General features: G+C 34.8%; 1 long non-coding RNA gene across 1 annotated transcript in view; it reads left to right on the top strand.

The window, feature by feature from the left end:
• Positions 1 to 306: 306 nt before the first annotated feature.
• Positions 307 to 15,027, top strand: part of LOC103349593 (uncharacterized) — an 81,306-nt gene continuing 66,585 nt past the window's right edge. The window contains exons 1-2 of the long non-coding RNA XR_007922491.2: positions 307 to 545; positions 2,034 to 2,239. This is a non-coding gene — a long non-coding RNA (uncharacterized lncRNA). The remainder of the gene's footprint in view (positions 546 to 2,033; positions 2,240 to 15,027) is intronic.

The following is a 15,027-nucleotide window of genomic DNA, read 5'->3' on the forward strand; positions in this document are numbered from 1 at the left end:
AGGAGCGTGGTGGGGGCAAGAGGCGCGGAGTCACCACACAGACCCCAGGAGTCGAGTGAAAGCAGGCCTGAGGCGAGCAGCCCGCAGACTCGTTTATTTGAGTTAGTACAACAGCTTATATAGCCAAGACCAGCCAATCAAGTCAAGGGGCAGTCTATGCCCCAACCAATCACAGCCTGTTGCCAGGCAGTTTCCAAAGCCATCCAATCATAGCCTGTTGCTAGTCAGGCTCTTGTTGCCAGGCAGTTTCTGAAACCATGCAATCATGGCCTGCAGTCAGTCAGGCTCTGTTTTCATGTGGTTTCCTCTGTTATCATGTGGTTTCCGAAGCCATCCAATCACGGCCTGTTGCCAAGCAGTTTCTGTTGTCAGCGGCCATCTTGGCATGACCTTTTCACCTCAGTGGCCATCTTGGCATAAACTTTTCACCTCATTCCACCACCACTGTCTATATCAAAATACTCTGCTTACATACAAGGCAATGGAGAAAGGACATGTGTGATGAAGGCAAGCTGAAATTTTTGGGAGCAATGATATGAAATAATGTAAGACCATAATACCTTCAGATACATTTAGATTTAAGTACATCCACATCCCAGAATGCATTCTTCATTATTTTAGTTTGCACTGGGAGAGATTTTATTTTAGTTTAAGTACATTACTAGCTTTTAATCTCTGTGTGCCCATGATGTTACAAGATAGTTGCCATTCATTTTTATTGCATGGCCATATATGTACAGTTAACTACAAGGATGTTAAGATTCATGGATCAACACTGCTTCATCCTGAATTCTATTTTTTTAAATATAGTTGTAAATATTCAATCGAGGTTTCTTATTGGAGACTTTCTTCAGATGGGCAAAAATGCCTTTCTATTGCTTGACACGCATTTGGTACCCTGCTTGCAGTCTTGAGAGTTGGATTGTAGTGTTAAAATCTCAATTGTCTATGGAGGGTCTTCCTTTTTCTTCCATTTTCTGTTATTGCAGATGAGAAGCCAGTGTTTTGACTGCTTTATTTTAACATTTTGTTGATGTGTAATCAGTTGTCATTGCCCTAGAAGACTGATTTTTTTTTTTTTAAATCACAGAAGATAGGATTTTACCAAGCTCTTGCTTTCTACATATTTCCCAGTGGCAATCTAGTACATACTAGGGACATGATAAATATTCAGGACATAAGAGCAAATATTCATTAATTACCTAATGCTAACACTAAATACTATGATATATAGAATAGGCATTTCTATTGTTCCTGATTAACTTTTGAATATTATAAGGAAAGTGGCCAATTTGACATTTAATTACAAAGCATACTAAGTTGGAACTGTTTAGTAATTCAATAAAGTTCTCTTTGTGAAAATAAATAAATTAATTGTTTTAGTGTATCATATAGAGGACATCTGGGCTTCTCAATAAAATTTGTTGTCCTCTTTGTTTTCTTGTATTGCCTTAACAATCAAATATCTTGACTTCTTTGCTTAGTAAGACAGGTGTCATCCTTCCATTCTGTATCGTGTGTCCTCTTTCAGTTGCGCATTTAGTTGGTCGCTATGGCTAATACACAGAAAGTAATTTTGGCCGAAGCTAAGCCAACAGTTACATAAATCTGAAAATCAGGCCATATTCTAGTGCTGTATCCAGCTTATATGAGAAGCTATAGAGTTGTTAGGTTTAGATGTGGGAAGGAGCCAGATTGTTTGAAGTCAGGAAAGAACTTAAGAAAAGGCTAGAATCCAGAAAGAGCACCAGCTGTGGACACTGTGGCACAGCAGTTAACACTGCTAGGATGCTTGCATCCATATTAGAGTGAATGAAACTGAATCCCACCTCTGCTTCAGATCCAACTTTTTATTAATGTGCACCTTGGAAGGGAGTGTGTAATGACTCAAGTAATTGAGCACCTGTCACCCACATGGGAGACCTGGGTGGAGTTCTTAGTTCCTGGCTTCTCCCTGGCCCTGTCCCAGCTGTTGCAGCCATTTGGAAAATGAATCTGAGAATGAAAGGTCTCTCTCTTACTCTGCCTTTTAGATAAATAAACTTTAATGAGACACCGTGGAGAACAGATAAATGGTCTTGAAGAAATATATCGAATCATACTAACACATGAACCTGTGTGCAATGGGCAGTACAGAACAAAAACAGATTCATGAAGTGAACTAACCTGAAGCAACACTGTAGGAGTCTCATCCAACAGAAGTACTGTCGGAGAAATCTGATAGTTATATGACAAGCAGGTATAGAAAATACATAATCTTTATTTTGTCAAAATGCTTTTTATTTAAAGAGGGATATAGCAGCTGATAAACATGTAATAGAATGAGTCACTAAACTTTTTGAAACAAAAATGTCTTCATGTAGTTTAGTATTTGATTTATATTTTGGCTAACATAGGACATATTAGCTTTTATTTAAGGTTTGGTTGTTTTTCTACATTTTAAAGAATCTCTTTAGAAAGTAGTTACTGGGTATATGTGGTTCCTTGAGACTTTCAGGGCATCTGCTGGGGTTATAACTGAGATTGCCTTAAAAAATAGCATTGGCCTGACCAACATGGACAAAAGTCCCTGTCAGAATAGAGCAGCAGCTATGTTTATTGATATGTGCTAGATAAATTAGCTATGAAAAGATGCATAATCAACATGCAATTTTATTATGGGATTTGTGAAACTTGAAAAACCTAATGTTTTTATGTTACTTAGAAATTGTGTCCTCAAATAACAATGTAAATGCTTACATTCACATATTGTGAATGTAAATTAATAAAAGAATATATCATTTAAAAATTACAGCTGTTCTACAGATTTTGTGGTTCACTTTCCACACTGCAATTGTTGTCATCATCTAAAACAACACATATGATTGCCTTAAAGGCATTATACTCTTAGAAAGTGCATTCAATATATGTGTGGTCTATGCAGATAGGAATATGTGTTAACACATGTCATTCTGGTTTGAGTTGAAGGATTCAAATGTTTATTTATTTATTTTTCATCTACTTGAAATGCAGAGACAGACAGATGGGGGTAGGGAAAGAGAGAAAGAATCTTCCATTTGCTGGTTCACTTTCCAAATACCTACCACCGCAAGAACTGGTTCTGGATGAATCCATGAGCCTGGAATTCCATCTGGGACTTCCATGTGGGTAGCAGGAGCCTAAGCACCTGAGCCATCATCTGCTGCCTCCAAGGATGCAGTAGCAGGAAGCCGGATGGATGGCAGAGTAGCTGGGGCTTGAAGTGGCACTCCAATGTGGGATGCAGCCACCTCAAGCAGCGGCTTAATCAGCTGCCCCACAATGGAGGGCAAGGATAGCATGAAATTTAGTCAATACAGTTTTACTAATGAATAACATCTGTTAAGTCATCAGTTAATATTACTGAAGGCTTGTTGGATGTTTTCAGAAGGTAAATGGAATGACTGAAAGTACACATTTAAAAAATACATTTTTCAGGTATTTAACAATGTATAAACATCTTTAAAATTATACAAAATAGAATAAAAAGTCATTAACCTTTAAGTTCTAAGTAAAATAGTTTGATAAAATAGTTAGCAATGAAACTACTATTAATAGCTTGGTGAACTTCATTGAAATAAATAAATGACCGCTTACATAATGCAATGTATTTCTTAGTGGATCTTATCTTTTAGCTACAGAAAGCATGAAGGGAGAACATGCAGAGAATCCATGTAATTCTGCTTAATTACACAGAACTATGAAAAAGATTTGTGAATTACTGATCTTTATTTTAAGATAAACATCTTTTATAAGAGAACATAATACAACAAAATATTACTTATCTAGATATAGATAAGTATGTATGTGAAGGTACTTCAAAAAGTTCATAACAATACAACTAAATGATCAGATCATTTGGGAACAAAATATCAAAATCTAGGATTAATATATTCTTATGAATTATCTATAAAAATTAAATATATCAGATATTATATTGCTATTGAGTGAATCAGATGGTGTATTAACACAGAAATATACTTTTGAAAATTCATCTCCAGCATCAGTTTCATGACAAATGGACATGAACTAGAGATACTTGATAAAAACAAATTTCATTGTGTATTTGAGGTTTACCTACAGATATGATGGGACACATTTTTGTAGTCAAACGTTTACTGTAGTTTAGCAGATAAACATAATCATAATCTCACTATTTTTGTGACAAAAGCAGGTAATTTGCATATTAAAATCCTTATACAATACAATTTTATTAAATTTTATTTTCATGTTTTATATTAGATGTCTACATTTGTTCATTCTACAAATCTTCTGTTTGGTATCCTTTAACCTACATCTGATATATGGATAATTTGCACTAAAAATTTACAAGTGCTGTTTTCAGAAAGGCCCCAGAGAAATATTCTTCAATTTGAGAGATCAGGAAACATAGTTTTTGATGAAATCCATAGAGTGACCTTCAATCAGCACTATCTTTGTTGTCTTGTATGATATAATAAAAAATGCTGTGAACAATAAATAGAGAATGAGCACATAGATACATAAGAAAGAGTAAGATCTTAAAATAAATAACCATATGCTCCAGTTTCTGAGAAAGGAAGTAGAGTTTACAGACAGAACAGGAGAAAATCTTCAAAGAAGTAGGACATCACAGAAAAAAAGAAGAAATGAGTTTGAGGAGACGAGAGCAAGTTTTTAGAAGATTTGATAGTGGTCCAGTGCTGCGGCATAGCGGGTAAATCTGCTGCCTACGGTGCTGGCATCCCATATGGGCACCAGTTCAAGTCCTGGCTGCTCCACTTCTGCTCCAGCTCTCTACTATAGCCTGGGAAATCAGTAGAAGATGGGCCCAGGTCCTTAGGCCCCTGCAACCATGTGCAAGAACTGGGAGAAGCTCCTGGCTCCTGGCTTTGGTCAGCCCAGCTCCTGCCATTGCATCCATTTGGGGAGTGAACAAGCAATTGAAAGACTCTCTCTCTCTCTCTTTCTCTCTCTCTCTCTTTGCCTTTTCCTTTCTGTAACTCTGCTTTTCAAATAAGTAAATACATTTAAAAAAAAGTTTGATAAGAATAATGAAGAGAAAATAATAAATTATTGCACAGTGTCTTATTTCAACTTCTCCTTTTAGAAGGTAAAGAACTGTACTCTTCTTATAATTCATTATAAAATTTTTATTTTCATTTTTTTTCATTATAAAATAAAGAAAACTGTGGGATGAAATGTTCTGTGATTTCCATTTCGTCCATATTGTAGATTAGTTTTGTAGTTTCTTTGTTAATTTTCTGTCTAATTGTTCTATTCATTGTTGAAAGTGGGGTGTTGAAGTCTTCCATTACTACTGTATTGAAGTCTATGTCCTTTTATGTCTATTAACATTTGTTTTAAATAGCCAGGAACCCTGGGCCAGCACTGTGGCACAGCAGGTTAACACCCTGGCCTGAAGCATCAGCATCCCACATGGGGGCCAGTTCTAATTCCGGCTGCTCCTCTTCCAATCCAGCTCTCTGCTATGGCCTGGAAAAGCAGTGGAAGATGGCCCAAGTCCTTGGGCCCCTGCACCTGCATGGGAGACTGGGAGGAAACTCCTGGATCCTGGCTTCTGATTGGCACAGCTCCAGCCATTGTGGCCAATTGGGAGTGAACCAGAGGATGGAAGACCTCTCTCTCTCTGCCTCTCCTCTCTCTCTGTGTAACTCTGATTTTCAAAAAACTAAATAAATCTTTAAAAATAATAGCCAGGTTCCCTGGCACTGGTTGAATATACATTTATTATAGTCACATCTTCCTGTTGAATTGGTCCCTTAATCATTACATAGTGTTCTTCTTTGTCTCTTTCAACAGTTTTTGTATTAAAGTTTATTTTGTCTGATACTAGGATGGCTATACCTGCATTTTTTTTTTCTTTCAGTTAGCATGGAATATCTTTTCCATCCTTTCACTTTCAGTATGTGTCTTTCTTGTTTTTTAAGAACTGGGTCTTGTTTTTTTAATTCATTCACCCAACCTGTATCTTTTAATTGGAGAGTTCAGAGCATTTACAATCAAGGTTACTATTGATAAATAACAACTTGGCCTTGTCATTTTTCCATGAATATTCCTATTGTTTTTCTGGATTTCCTTTCTACTTCCATTGGGAGACTTTCTGCTTTCACATAAAATAAAATAAAATAAAATAAAATAAAGTAAAATAAAGACTTTGGTCAGTTTCCCCAGTGACCCACTTGATAATGACTCACATCTATTAAAATCTATCCATCTAACTAGGAATAACTATAGATAACCACAAAAGAAAACCCCATGGAATTGCTAATTTATAGATAACCATATTGATTTTAAGAATGAATCTTAAGATTGTTGGCACTAACTGTTGATCCTCTCATAAATTCCACCAGCTACTGCCCATTTCTGTTTATTCTTATGGAAAATAAATATGCTTTTAAAAGATGTTTAGATTGTGACTTGAAAGGTTTTAAAAACTGTGGAAAATGAATCTTGATGTGAATGGAAGGGGAGAGGGAGTGGGAAAGGGGAAGGCTGCGGGTGGGAGGGACGGTATGGGGGGGAAGCCATTGTAATCCATAAGCTGTACTTTGGAAATTTATATTCATTAAATAAAAGTTAAAAAAAAGAAAATTAAAAAAAAACTATGGAAAATATCAGGGGAGCTACCCAGGTAAGAGACCTAGATGGAGTTCCAGGCTCCTGACTCCTGCCTGGATCCGCCCTGCCTATTGTTACCATTTGGGGAGTGAACCAAGGGATGGAAGATATTTCTCAGTTTCTCTCCCTCTCTCTTTCTGAAATGAATGAATGAATGATAAATAAATATATAAAACTTTTTAAATGATAAAAACATGGAAAATGTAGAATTACATTTGCAGTCCTTTGTTACACATACTAAGTTACACATATTAAATGTACAAATTTAGATTACTACTTAAACTACATGTCTGTAGTCATGGAAATAGACTTCATAATTATTTCATTTTGATATACCATATCAAAATTTGTAAGACTAATATGAATATTTTTTAAGATTAACATACAAAAAAGAGTAATGTAATAAGTGAAACTTTTGGTATTTGACCAAATCTCCAACTGAGTATTCCCTATGGCTATATTATCCACAACACAATAACAATCGTAAATAATGCTTATTAAAAAACCTACCTTTCTGTCTTGAAAAATAAGTGATTAAATGAAAGATTAAACTTAAAGGAAACTGAAAAAATGCTTCTGTGATGCAGTATAGGAAATGTGGTAATAACACAAATACAACTTTGGAAAAAACATTGCTTCAATAAACATGGCTATGATTAACATTAGAATAATAACTTATTTAGTGCGGAAGTATACTTGTCTTATTTAAAATCATGAGATTGATGTGGCTGTCAAGGGAAAACTGAGTGGAAGAGGTAAAGAAGGTAAGGTGTGCAAGATAGCTGTGGACTTGATCTAGACCACCCATAGAAGGAACACAGTTTCATGTCACTGCACATGTTATCACCACTGTATGATGAAAAGAGGGCAGAAAAAGACAGCTTGAGTTTTAAAACAGACTGCTGTAAAATAATTTTAGATTTATTGAATCTTCTTCTAATTGGCTTGCATTAATATTTTCCATTTTGATTTTTCTAAGTATTTATTACATATAATATAATGGCACATGATTTATTGGATACTGAAAGATTTTTTTAAATGTTCCATTTCCTCAGAGAGTTCAAGAAGCACTGTCATCACTTTGACTTTTATTAGTGAGATAAGCAAAGGAATGACATGATCCAAATGTTTTAAGAGTATTACCTTGGTTGCTCTGAAAATAGAATGTAGAATGATTGACAAGGATGTACCAAGAGTAACAAGTTAAGAGACCAGAATCACAATCGTTTTGGAGTCTCTTTTCTGTTTCTTTAGCTTAGTCCTGCATTGTAGCTATGGAATTGGAACAAAGTACATTCTCAATCTGTTACAATGTTAAGAATCTTCTTGTATTTAATGTACATATTAAAATAAAGAACGTTGTTGGTTGAGTCCAAGATTTTTTCCTTGAGATGCTGGGAAAATGAAGTTGGATACAACATATGCTCAAATAAACTAAAATGCAAATAGACTTCAAATCTTATGATTGGAAAATCTTGAAGCTTTGTTCAGAAATTTTCCTTTCTCTCAATGAGATTTTAAACAAAGTTTCAAGTGAAAATTACAGTTGTGAGGAAATGTCAGATTTGAGAAAAGAGTAGAATTTGCAAACTAAAAGGAAAGAGAAACATATTATTAAAGAATCATGTAATGTTAGGCATCATGGATTTACACATTCAAATGCATAGGTAGAGAGGTATAAAGAAAAAGGTATAACCACATTTGCAGTTGTTCCCCTACACATAGAAGAGGAACTTACTAAGTTGACATAAAATTAGGGAATGAAATCAATGCAAAATCAAGAGAACAATGTAAAATCAAGGAACAAATCGAAGACAAAATAACTGTGACTGAAAGTAAAAAGGGATAGAATCAATAGATTGTCCATATTATTGAATTCAAATAATTCCTTGAGTTAGGGTACTAGAGCAATAAGAGGAGAAAGCAGATACAAAACCAGAATTTTTGAAGCTATGGGAGATGATCAATTATTGGCAATAACAAAGTGTAGGATTAAAACTAAACAATTTATATGTGGCATAGAAATTTAAGCAGTAATTATTGGAGTAAGAAATACTGAGTCCACAGGAAGATTATCTGTGGAGATACTAAAATTATCATAATGTAGTACAGGAGTAATATTGGACAGAATGTCAACCAAAAAAGGGCCAAAATCTTCAAGAAACAAAAGCAAACATCGATAACTCCAAAAAAATTGAGTGGTGAATGAAACAATCTGATAGGCTTAGCTTCGGCTGAGGCCATATTATCGTTCATCAATCCTGTAGTTTAATCGATGTTGTAACTGTCCAGAGAAGTGTACTGAACAGCATAAAGTACCCAGAGACGTTTTCTCTCATTAATTTCACATATCCAGAGGGAGAAAAGTAGGCTCAGTGGATAAAAGTTATAAAGCAAACATCAGCTCTAAAAATTCAACGTTTTAAATATTGGTTTAGTTTATAAAAAATGAGCCACAAGTCACCAAATGTTCAAGCAAAGTCTGCATAACCATCTGTCAAGGGTTCTGTGATTACTTATTTCATGGGAAGCTTTTTTTTTCCCAACTCCAACATTTTTCTGTCTTAATGGAAATAGTATGAAAATAACATGTATTGATCACATAAACTGTCTCTCTCTCTCCCTCTTTCCTCCTCTCTCCCCTTCTCCCTCTCTTCTCTCTCTCTTTCCCTTTCCGTCTTTCTTTATTCTGTTGTACCTTTATTCTTTCTAACAACTGACAAATACTGGGCTAGGTGCCGTGAATAAAGAGTTAAAAACATACTCCATGATTTTAGGTACTATCATTCTAGTGTGGAGACAGAAATTTAAAAGTTGACCATGCAAATCTTCAAATAGATACGTTCATATGGTAGATGAAAGCACAGAGTAATTGTTGAAGATGGCCCTGCAGAGTAGGAAATGCTAGAACTGGTGTCATAGGATGAGGATTTTGATGATTTAAGGAGAGCTAGATCATGAAGATTTTTACATTTACACTTCTCAGTCAGAGGCTTGTGTGATTGGGGTTATTTTCCTTAAAACGTAGATGTGGGCATACTGTTTGATCATTGTGACAATATGGTGTACCAAGGGCTTATCCCAATATTCCTCTTCAATTTTCTTTGTAATTACTTTCCCACATTCTTTTTAGTGAAGGTAAAGATCCTGTGGCCCAGTAACCTATCAGAGTTTTCTAAAGCTTACTGTTCTCTTTTGATTCAGAGCCTTGTTAAAGCTGTTCCTTTTGAGTGGGAAAATCATCTTACCCAGCACAACTCTATGACTCCCTGTTTCCAATGTCATCATATGAAGCTCCTAAGTTATGGTTGATCATAGAATCTTTGGATGACTGAGAAGCATTGCCAGGTTCTCTGAGATCCTACCTTGTGCCATGCTCACTAAACTAGAATCTGCAATCTTGGATTATTATACCTTCAAGGCCAGGAATTCCATAGCCTCTTCTGAGAGAGCTGAGTGAGTGATGTCTGGTCTCTTCTGCAGGTAATTGAAGTTCAAAGGCTCCAAGAGGCAACTGACTTGATTCAACGTGCATTTTAGAAAATCCTCTTTGTTGAACCTAGAGGAAGTTTGGAAAGAAACATGACCAGAAAAAAAATTATCATGGAACAAATTGAGATATTTCAATAGTTTAATAAAAAGAGATACTTTGGAGGGATAGCAGTGGACATAAAGTAAAAGATTACAGAGATATTTCAGTGGCATGCAATAATTAACTGGATGTATAAAGTGAGAGGGGCTGAAAATGACATGATTTGGGGTGATAAAGTAGATACTGTCTTTCATCAGAGAAAAATGTATTAAAATAGGGACAGTAGGTCTTGGGATAAGGCAGTATGTCCCATTTTAAAAAGCATTAAACTTCTCATATACAGGGAAAAATAGATTTCCAATACATCCTTTTTACTCTTTCCATACTTTTAGACAGGGAATCTAAATTATGGAACCTGTATATTGAAGGCAATATTTAAGTATTAAAGATAAATAATATGGATAATCTTTCAACAGTGAAACAATATACCATGAGAAAAGAATCGGGTAGGACATTGCCTTCAATTGCTTCATCCTAAAATGTAAAAGTTTCTCTCTCTCTAGCTCTCTCTCTCTCAAGAGACAGAAAAATTGAAGTTATAGAATGAAGAGTTTATAGGTGAAATTCAAGGAAAATAAAATTTCTTGTAGAGGATAATCAAAAATATTAACGTGGCAGAGAGGTCAAATAAAACAGAGATGGGAAAGTGTTCAAGAGATTTTGTCACACACAGGTTATTGCTGCCTATTGTCTGAGAGGTTTCAGTCAAATGGCAGAACCCAGAACAAGATCATAGGGTTGAACAGTGATTAGGAGAAAAAAAAAGTTATTAAAGGGTAGACTCCTCCATAGAGAGATGTAGCTATGATAAGAAAGAGAAGGAAACTTCTACTAGTATTCAAGCAAGTGGAATGTATCTGTTAAAGTGGTATTAAACCCATTTTCTGTGATATTTCATGGTAAAAGTGCTTTTTTGCTTATTAAAGAGATTCCCCAGATAATTTTATTACCTACACAAAGTGGTCACCCTAAAAATATCAATGATTATTGGGCTATAAGATTTGTAGCATACAGATTTTTGTTTCAGTTTCAGAATTTGTTTTCTAATTATTTGAATTTGACAATCAAGGTTATAAAATGTTGAAGGGTGGACATTTGGTGCAGCAGTTAAGGTGATGCTTGGAAGGGCTGGCGGTGTACACTGGGTTAAGCCGCTACCGGTATTACAGATGAGTCTCAGCTGCTCCACTTCTGATGCTAATGTATCAGGGGAAGCAGAGGAAGAAGGTCCAAGTCCTTGGGCCCCTACACCTATGTAGGAGATCTGGATGAAACTCCTAGATCTTGGCCTCAGCCAGACCTAGTCTTGGCCCAGCTGTAGTGGCCATTTGAGGAGTGAACCAGTGGATGGAAGTTATCTTTCTCTCTCTCTGTCTCTGTCTCTCTCTGTCTCTCTTTCTCTCTATTCCTTCTCCCTCTCTGTAATTCTGTCTTCCAAATAAATAAATCTTACACAAATATTGTGTTTAGAACACATCCATATTCCATATCTGAGTGCCTGAGTTTGAATCCAGGCTTCACTTTTTTTCTAGCTCCCTCCTAACAGAGATCTTGGGACACATTGGAGAGTGACCAAACTCCTTGGGTCCTGTCACCTGCTTGGGAAATGTTGATTGAGTTCCTGGTTTCTTGCTTCGAATTACTGATTCCTAGTCCAACCTTAGAACTTGCGTGCATTTGGCAAGTAAACCAGTGGATGGAAGATATTTCTCATTCATTCATTCTTTCATTCATCATAATCTTCCCCTTCCTTCTCCCTCTCCCTCATGTTCTCCCTTTCCCTCTTTCCCTCCCTCTCTCTGATTTTCAGATAAATATATTTTAAAAATATAAAAAGTATTTTGATAGGATATAATCATATTTTGTGTGTGTGAATGGATGTCTAAATCGAAACTATTATCTGCTTGGCTTCATCAAGAACTGAGTTAGAGTGATGAATAGACATGCATGTCTACCGGATTCTACCATTAAAGTCTTCTCTTCTGTCAGGAGATAGGATTCTGGTCCCAGTACCTCAGTAGACAATTAATCATTGACAGTCACTTTGGTTGAGACTGCAGACTAGTTTTTAAATGCTCCTTTCCTCACCTTCAGTTAGCTACAATGTCACTCGACGTATTAAGTCATAAATATTTCATGTTGGAAATTTGTCAAGAGAATAAAAAAAAGCAATATGCACATGGTTATTCCCTGGGGTGTATTCTCCAATAGCTGAAGTGTCTTACAATAAGGAAATTAAGTAAATTATAGAGCACTAATGTGGTAGCAGATCATGCTGTCTTTAAAATAATGATTGAAAGGTTGTGATATATAAATATGGTAATTTATTGTTCTTTTAAAAGCAGACTATAGAATGGCTTGTTTTATTACTAATTAAAACAAATACATCCCCGTTGATGATATTTGCAAGGTAATACACAAACCTGAAAATAATTGAGGTATTTTGTAAGATATTATTAAGAATTCACTTTATTTTCTGCTGAGAAGAGGATATGCCATATTCTATTGCTCTTCTCCCAATTTATCCAACTACATACAAGAAAATCTGAAAAAAAAAATTGCCAGAAATAAGTCTATGACATTTGTGATTTAAAGTTTTGGTGGGTTTTTGTAAATGGCATTAGTATAATTTTTAATGATATTTTCTTTATAGTTTATTCATCAGTGAATGAAATGTCTATGTAAATTGGCTGTAGTAGCTTCTCTTAATGGATGCTGTCTAGATTCAGTCATTCCTGCTCTTTGGATCAGAAGATCCAAAGACTTTTTGGTTTTTCTGAAGATTATTACACTATGTTTTTGGGTGAAAAATATTCTTGGGCACAAAGTTCCAACTTCACAAATAATAATTAGACTTTAGTTGGCAGTGAGGCAGAATCCTTATGTTGCTCTGTACTAGTCTATGTTATTCCACACTAATTGTGCTTTTACTCCAACAAAAGTTTCAAACCAAGGCAATTAAAAGCAAAGCACAATTGACTCCTTTGATCTAAATAGAACTCAAAATCCTGTGTTTTTCTTAGAAATTATTGTTTCATTAACAGGACTTTGATTTGGCATCTGACTAACTTCTGCAATAAAATGAATTTGAAGAGGTCTAAAAACTGGTTTAGTGACCTTGCTTGGAAAGTTACAAACCACAACAGCACTGTAAGCCTTTCTCCATTTCCTGTTAACTCTTCAGCCCTTGTTGTTCTTGTATTTATAGTACCTAGGAGCACATCGGTGCAGCCCCAACGAATGTTTTCAACTTACTAAAAAGCATTTACCCTAATCTAGTCACAAGATATGAATAATCTCTGGATGGATGAGTTAACTAATTCATCACAAAAAGTTCCAAATGTCAGCAAGCAGGGCTGATTCTATCCCAGAGAAGTTCAGTGCTTTACTAACACCGTTTTCTTTCTTGGATGATCATCCATAGCTCTTGTGATGTCAGTTTGATGATTCCAATTTAGAATATAAATTGATGTGAAGTCACAGATTATACTGGTTTAGAAGTTACAAGAAACTAAGATGTCATCTGAATGGTCTCATTTTACAAATGAAGAAGGCAGATTGTAGAGAAGAACCATCTTTCCCCGGAAGCTTCAGACTCATAAATATGTACCATGATATTTTTGACTTTCAGTTCAATTATTTCCCTGATCCCGGTTCTTTACGTGCTATTCTATTTTAATAATGTCCCCCACTGTCAATCTTCAATGTGAATATGTTTTTATGTGGTACTTACGGTTATCATTAAAACAAAGCCCAGATCCATATGTGTCATATATATATACAAAATCATATATATGTACATTATGTTCTAGATTCTATAGGTTTCTATATTATAGTTTTTAAATTTATTTTTATTCCATAATTGGCTCATATTATCAAATAAGATTGAAAGTTTCATTTTCTAAATAGGTATAACATTTTAAACAAATACAGTGGTTCTAAGGAAATGTAGTGTCTTTTTTTACCCTTCAAAATTATTCTTTATTGTGACAAGTGATCAGGAAGGCAAAAATCTCAATTTTCTAAACAGCGTTTGTGTACAAGAAGTCATAGTTAAGGTTACCTTGGGAGTTCTAATTCTGAATTTCCTGACTTTTGTGGGTTTAAATCATAACTTTAATGTTCCATTAATGTAGGGTGTTTTTTGTACACTGAATTGTTTTATGTCTTTTATTCTGCACTAATGGACATTGTGTTGATTTCTGTGAATATCAAGGAGAGCTCAATATTCTGGTAAACTCTTTTTAGATTATGTTTTATTTTTTTAAACCTTTTTGTGAGCTTGACTAAGATAATTTAAGAGCTTTCCTATTAGTAACAATTTTTTAAAAAATTACAGAAAAAGCTTATGTGATCTTTTTGTATTTAGTATTAAGATATCTCTTCTGAAAGCTCAGACATTTACAGTTTGTTTTATTTTAGTGACTTTAAAATACGAATAAATTATTAGGTCAATGTATTTGTTATTCAAATTATAAACATCTGAATGTTCACCATAAAAAAAGAAAATATCAATTAGATATGAGACTCAATCACATAAATGCTGACAGAACAACTTTTAATTTCTGGACTAATTTTTGAATTTCTTGATTAAAGGAACAAAGTTTTAATAGTTTGTGTAATCAATTAATGTCCTCTGGTAGCTGATCAACAGTAATTGGATTAAATCAGATTTTCTAGTTCTCCAAACTTACTCTGTTTATCTCCATTCTATGTACCAAAATATAGTTCTGGAAATGGTACACACTCATTCCAATTTATTTGGTGTTTTTTTTTTTTAATGGAACGTTATCATG

The sequence above is a fragment of the Oryctolagus cuniculus genome, chromosome 14, assembly GCF_964237555.1.
Source record: "Oryctolagus cuniculus chromosome 14, mOryCun1.1, whole genome shotgun sequence".
Taxonomy (NCBI): Eukaryota; Metazoa; Chordata; class Mammalia; order Lagomorpha; family Leporidae; genus Oryctolagus; species Oryctolagus cuniculus.